This window comes from Myotis nattereri (assembly GCF_964212035.1).
Source record: "Myotis nattereri genome assembly, chromosome: Y".
In the NCBI taxonomy this organism is placed as follows: Eukaryota; Metazoa; Chordata; class Mammalia; order Chiroptera; family Vespertilionidae; genus Myotis; species Myotis nattereri.
In genome coordinates this window covers 4,027,421-4,035,184 of record NC_138094.1, presented here as the reverse complement: position 1 = coordinate 4,035,184, position 7,764 = coordinate 4,027,421, and the positions used below count along the sequence as shown (strand labels likewise).

The following is a 7,764-nucleotide window of genomic DNA, read 5'->3' as shown; positions in this document are numbered from 1 at the left end:
TACTCAATGGCCAAAAAACTAAATTCATTTCCCCTAAAAACAGGAACAAGACAAGGATGCCCACTTTCACCACTCCTGTTCCATGTCATACTTGAAGTGCTAGACACATCGATCAGAAAGGAAGAAGAAATAAAACACATCCAAATTGTAAAAAAAGAAGTAAAACTATCCTTATTTGCAGATGACATGATACTATAAATAGAAAACCATAAGGACTCCATCAAAAAACTAGTAGACCTAATAAATAAATTTGGCAATGCAGCAGATAACAAAATTAACACCTAGAAATCTCTGGCCTTTTTATACACCAGTAATGAACCTACAGAAAGAGCAGCAACAAAATTCCCATTAATCATAGCACCAAAAACATTAAGATACCTAAGAATAAACTTAACTAAGGACATAATAGGCCTGTACCTGGAAAACTTCAGGAAATTGAAATAAGAGATAGAGGAAGCCATAAACAAATGAAAAAACATACCATGTTCATGTATTAGTAGAATAAACATCATTAAAATGTCCATACTACCCAAAGCAATCTACAGATTCAATGCCATCCCCATTAAAATACCAATGGCATATTTCAAAGATCTAGAAGACACTCTCCAAAAATTCATTTGGAATAAAAAAACAAAAACAAACAAACTTTAAAAACCCTGAATAGCCGCAGCAATCCTGAGAAAGAAGTACAAAGTTGGAGGTATCACATTACCAGATATCAAGCTATATTACCAAGCCATGGTTCTCAAAACTGCCTGGTACTGGCACAAGAACAGACATATAGACCAGTGGAACAGAACAGAGAACCCAGAAATTGACACAAGCCATTATGCTCAATTAATATTTGACAAAGGAGGCAAGAGCATACAATGGAGTCAAGACAGCCTCTTCAATAAATGGCGCTGGGAAATTTGGACAAATACATGCAAAAAAAAAGAAATTAGACCAGTAACCTACACCACACACAAAAACAAACTCAAAATGGCTAAAGGACTTGAATGTAAGACAGAAAACCATAAAAATATTAAAAGACTCCATAGGCAGCAAAATAGCAGACATGTGTTGCAGAAGCCCCTAGGGCACAGCCCCTAGGGCAGCAGTCTCAACTTGTGGGTCACGACCTCTTTGGGGGTCGACACAGCCCCTAGGGCAGCAGTCTCAACTTGTGGGTCACGACCTCTTTGGGGGTCGAACCACCCTTTCACAGGGGTCGCCTAAGACCATCGGAAAACACATATATAATTACATATTATTTTTGTGATTAATCACTATGCTTTAATTATGTTCAATTTGTTACAATGAAAATACATCCTGCATATCAGATATTTATATTACAATTCATAACACTAGCAAAATCACAGTTATGAAGTAGCAACAAAAATAATTTTATGGTTGGGGGTCACCACAACATGAGAAACTGTATTAAAGGGTCGAGGCATTAGGAAGGTTGAGAACCACTGCCCTAGGGCAATGGAGACTAAGGAGAAACTAAACAAATGGGACTACATCAAAATAAAAAGCTTCTGTACAGCAGAAGAATCCATCAACAAAACAACAAGAAAACCACTGTATTGAAGAACATATTTGCCAATGATATTTCCAATAAGGGCTTAATCTCCAAAATTTACAGAGAACTCATACAACTAAACAAAAGGAAGATAAATGATCTAATCAAAAAATGGTCAAAGGATCTAAATAGACCCTTTTCTAAAGGAGACATAAGGAGGGCCCAGAGACATATGTAAACATGGCCAAAGTCACTAATCATCACAGAGATGCAAATCAAAACAATGAGGTACCATCTCACACCTGTCAGAATGGCTATCATCAACAAATCAATAAACAACACATCCTGGCAAAGATATGGAGAAAAAGGAACTCTTCTGCACTGCTAGTGGGAATGCAGACTGGTGCAGCCAATGTGGAAAGCAGTATGGAGTTTCCAAAAAAAGCTAAAAATGGAACTCCCATTTGACCCAGTAATATCACTTCTAGGACTATATCCCAAAAAACCAGAAACACCAATCAGAAAGGATATATGCACTCCTATATTCATAGCAGCACAATTTACAATAGCTAAGATTTGAAAACAGCCTAAGTGCCCATCAGCAGGTGAGTGGATTAAAAAACTGTGGTACATCTACACAATGGAACACTATGTCACTATTAAAAAGAAGGAACTTTTACTGTGTGCAACAGCATGGAGAGAACTGGAGAACATTATGCCAGTTGGAGAAAGATAAATATCACATGATGTCACTCATAGTGGGGTATAATGATCAACATAATTTGATGAGCAAGAATAGATCGACCCAGAGACAAATGGTAGCGGATAGGGGGGAAGAGGTTAGACTGCAACGAAAGGAATTATATGCAAACATATTAGCATAACCAATGGACACAGACACTGAGGTGGTGGGGGCTTTCCTGGGCTGGGAAGGGATGGGGGAGGTCAATTTGGAAAAAGGAGACATATATAAAACTTTAGACAATAAAAAAAGACAACCAAAATGGGAAAAGAAAAAGTAAAACTGTCATTATTTGCAGATAGAAACCCTAAATACTTCACCAGGAAACTACTCGATGTAATAAATGAATTTGGCAAGGTGGCAGGATACAAAATCAATGTCCAGAAATTGATGATATTTTTAAATACCAATAATGAACTCTCCAAAAGAGAAAATAAAAAAATCCCATTTACCATTGCAACAAAAAAGTGAACATAACTAGGAATAAACTTAACCAAACAGGTAAAAGACCTGTACATAGAAAACTATAGGACATTGAAAAAGGAAATAGAGGGAGATACAAACAAATGTAAATGTAAACGATGTTCATGGATTGATAAAATCAACATCATTAAAATGTCCATACTACCCAAAGCAATATATGAATTCAATGCAACCCCAATTAAAATACAAAAGGCATACTTCACAAAATTAAAGCAAATACTCCAAATATTTATATTGGACCATAAAAATCCTCAACAGCTGCATAAATCTTGAGACAGAAGAATGAGGTAGGAGGGATCACAATAGCAGATATCAAACCATACTACAAAGCCACTATAAGCAAAACATCCTCATACTGGCACAAAAAATAGTCATATAGATCAATTAATCAGAACAGAGACTCCAGAAGTTGACCCACACCATTACAGTCAATTAATCTTTGAAAAGGAGGCAAGAGGATACAATGGAGTAAAGACAGTCTCTTCAACACATGTTGTTGGGAAAACTGGACTGACTGATGCAAAAAGATTAAACTAGACCACCAACTTATACCATACAAGAGAATAAACTCAAGGTGTATAAAAGACTTAAATGTAAGGCATGAAACCATAAAAATCGTAGATGAAAACATAGAGAGTAAAATCTAAGACAGCTCACGTAGCAACATGTTTACGGAAACATCTCCTAGGACAAGAATGTCAAACTTGTGGGCTGCAGGCCGCATGCAGCCCACAATGAATATTTTTGTGGCCCAGCCAATATAACGGTATGTAAGAAATGTTTTAATAAAAATGTCATAACTTAAATTTTACAATATCCTTTATACATAATGATTAACGAACTACAACGTCCGCTAATGACTGATTACTATAATCGTGTTGCATTCATTTCTCTTTTGCACCTTATGCACAGGCACACCATTTCTTTCCACTAAAACTAGCAGCGAATAGTTTAGCAGCTGATTGCCAAGTTATTAGTCTTGTGTTGACTTGTTTAGTATGTGCAACAGGAAATATTTCACTTTTAGAGAACAAGAAAAGTAGGTTTCTTTGCATTATGTTTATAAATTTATGCAGTTATTCAATGTCTGGTAAAATAATGTTCAAGAAAAAAATATTAATTTTTATTAAAGTGTTCTATTATTTTGTGTTAACAATGATTCATTTATTTCAGCACTTTGTATTCAGCATAGTCTCTATCGAAATAAACCTACATTTCTATGAAAATTGAAGCTGCTGTATTTTTGCAGCCTACATAAACTTAAACCTTATTTACTATTTGGCCCATGTTAGCCTTTGAGTTTGAATGCTTGTTCTAGGATAATGGAAACTAAGGAGAAAATGAACAAATGGAACTACATAAAAATAAAAAGCTTCTGCACAGCAGAAGAAACCATCAACAAAATGAAAAGGGAACTCACTGTATGGGAGAACATATTTGCCAATGTTATATATGATAAAGGGTTAATCTCCAAAATATATAAAATATTTATACAACTCAACACAAGGAAGACAAATAACCAATTATAAAATGGGCAGACTACCTGAATAGCATTTCTCTAAAGAGAACGTAAATGGCCAAGAGACATATAAAAAAGGGGCTGAGTTACTAACGATCAGAGAGATGCAAATTAAAACCCAAATGGGGAGATTGTCCTACATCTCAGGCTCTCACAGGTTAGGTAGCCTGCTTGCTCTGTCAAGCCTATGTGGGGTACTCCTCCTCCTTCACTTCACTTCTAGCCACATCGTTGCGACTCCGCCACCATGTTGGAAGCACGCCTTGTTCAGGGCTCCATCCTGAAAAAGGTGCTGGAGGCACTTAAGGACCTCATTAATGAGGCCTGCTGGAACATCAGCTCAAGTGGCTTGAACCTGCAGAGCATGGACTCCTCTCAGGTCTCTTTGGTGCAGCTCACCCTGCGGTGTGAGGGCTTTCACACGTATTGCTGTGACCGCAACCTGGCCATGGGTGTGAACCTCACCAGCATGTCCAAGGTACTAAAATGTGCTGGCAATGAAGACATCATTACCCTAAGGGCTGAAGATAACGCGGGCACCTTGGCACTAGTATTTGAAGCTCCAACTCAAGAAAAGGTTTCAGACTATAAAATGAAGTTAATGGATTTTGATGTTGAACAACTTGGAATTCCAGAACAGTATAGCTATGTAGTAAAGATGCCTTCTGGTGAATTTGCACGTATATGCTGAGATCTCAGTCATATTGGAGATGCTGTTGTAATTTCCTGTGGAAAAGATGGAATTAAATTCTCTGCCAGTGGGAAACTTGGAAATGGAAATATTAATTTGTCACAAAAAAGTAATGTTGATAAAGAAGAGGAAGCTGTTGCCATAGAGATGAATGAGGCAGTACAGCTAACTTTTGCATTGAGATATCTGAACTTCTTTACAAAATCTACTTCACTCTCTCCTACAGTAACACTCAGTATGTCTGCAGATGTACCCCTTTTTGTAGAGTATAAAATTGCTGATATGGGACATTTAAAGTACTATATGAATCCCAAGATCAAGGATGAAGAAGGACCTTAGGTGGTTTTAAAATCCAAGAAAACAAAACTAAGCTCTTTGAGAACAGCTTCTGAGATTTGAACATGCTTTTAAAAGTCTCCTTTGTCATGGAATTTGTACCTGAGTACACATGTAGATAATCTATAAATAATCTATTTTCTGTAAATAATCTATTTTCCATTCTTTACAATTCGATCCAATCAAAAGTCGTTGAGTGGCTGAATGGATAAAAAAAACATGACCCATGTATATGCTGTGTACAAGAGACCCATCTCAGAATAAGGGACTTGCACAGACTGAAAGTGAAGGGATGGAAAAATATCTTTCAGGCAAATGAACGTGAAAAAAAAGCTTGAGTAGCAATACTTATATCTGAAAAAAATAGACCTCAAAGTGAAGGCCATAACAAGAGATAAGGAAGGCCACTTCATAATACTAAAGGGATCAATACAAGAGGATATAACCCTGATAAACATATATCCACCCAATGCAGAAGCATCCAAATACATAAACAAACTCCTGGAAGACATCAAGGGACAGATCAACAACAATACAATCATATCAGGGGACTTTAATACACCACTGACATCACTGCATAAATCCTCTAGACCAGCAGTTCACAACCTGTGGTTCGCAACGCCTTTGGGGGTCAAATGACCCTTTCACAGGGCTTGCCTAAGGATATCAGAAAACACATTTATAATTACACTAGAGGCCCGTTGCAGGAAGATTCCTGCAAGAATAGGGCTTCCTGTGGCTGGAGCAAAGCTGAAAAGGGAGCAAAGCCCGCTGAGGCGGGCTTCGCTCCTGCTCCCAGCTGCTCTGGCTGGGTTTCCCCTCCCGCTCCCAGCCGCTGCGCCTGGGTTTCCCCTCCCACCTCCTGCCTCCACATCCTTGGCTCCATTCCTGTCTCCGCTGCCTCTACTCTGCTCCCTTCTGTAGCGCTTTGCTTCCACGTTGTTTTCAGTCTTCGCTCCCAGCCGGTATATGCAAATTAACAGCCATCTTGGTTGGGTTAATTTGCATAAGCTGCTCTGATTGGCTAGTGGGCGTGGCTTAAAGCAAAGGAAAAGTCAATTTGCATATTTGTCTTTTATTAGTGTAGATATTGTTTTTGTGACTAATCACTATGCTTTAATTATGTTCAATGTGTAACATTGAAAATACATCCTGCATATTAGGTATTTACATTACGATTCATAACAATAGCAAAATTACAGTTTTGAAGTAGCAACAAAAATAATTTTATGGTTGGGGGTCCCCACAACATGAGGAACTGTATTAAAGGATCACAGCATTAGGAAAGTTGAGAACCACTGCTCTAGACAAAAAATCAGCAAAGATACAGCAATCCTAAATGACTACTAGATCAAATGGCCTTAAGTGACATCTTCAGAACATTTCACCCCAAAGCCATGGAATATACGTTCTTCTCAAGTGCACATGGGACAATTTCAAAAATAGACCACATATTGGGGCAAAAGCAAAGTCTTCCCAAAGTCAAGAAGATTGAAATCATATCAAGCATTTTCTCAGATCACAATGGCATAATATTAGAAATAAACTATAATAAAAACAATCCAAAAAAATTCAAACACTCGGAAGCTGAAAAGCATGCTATTAAACAATGATTGGGTTACCAAAAAGATTAAAGAAGAAATTAAAAACATCCTGGAAACTAATGACAATCAAAACACAACAATCCAACATTTATGAAACACAATGAAAACAGTCCTGAGAGGGAAGTTTATAGCTCTACAGGCCTACCTCAAAAAACAAGAAAAAAATGGTAATAAATCATCTAACTCTACAACTAAAAAAATTAGAAAGAGAGCGAAAGGAAAAGCCCACAGTATCCAGAAGGAAGGATATAATAAAAATCAGAGCAGAAATGAATGATATAGAGACCAAAAAAACAATATAGAAGATCAATGGAACCAAGAGCTGGTTCTTTGAAAGGATAAACAAGATTGATGAACTTCTAGCCAGGCTCACCAAGAAGCAAAGAGAGAGGACCCAAATAAACAAAATCAGAAATGAAAGAGGCTAAATAACAACAGAACCCACAGAAATACAAAGGATTGTTAAAAAATACTATGGACAACTCTACTCCAACAAACTAGACATCCTGGAGGAAATGGACATATTCTTAGAAAAATACAACCTTCCAAAACTCAATCAGGAAGATTCTAAAATGTCAATAGGCTGATAACTATGAAAGAAATTGAAGCAGTCATCAAAAAGCTTCCAGCAAACAAAAGCCCAGGGCCAGACGGCTTCACAGGGGAGTTTTGCCAAACATTCAGAGAAGAACTAAAACCTATCCTCCTCAGACTATTCCAAAAAACTCCAGAGGAAGGAACACTTCCAAGCTCAGTCTATGAAGCCAGCATCACCCTAATACCAAAATCACATAAAGACAACACATTGAAAGAGAATTACAGGCCAATATCCCTCATGAACATAGATGCTAAAATCCTCAAGAAAATTCTAGCAAATCGGAT

The 7,764-nt window shown here is 37.4% G+C and overlaps 1 pseudogene across 1 annotated transcript; it reads left to right on the top strand.

Moving 5' to 3' along the window:
- Positions 1-4,498: 4,498 nt before the first annotated feature.
- On the top strand, positions 4,499-5,281 carry LOC308512298 (proliferating cell nuclear antigen-like; annotated as a pseudogene). Its single transcript has one exon. The product of its transcript is annotated as a proliferating cell nuclear antigen-like (transcript).
- Positions 5,282-7,764: the final 2,483 nt, after the last annotated feature.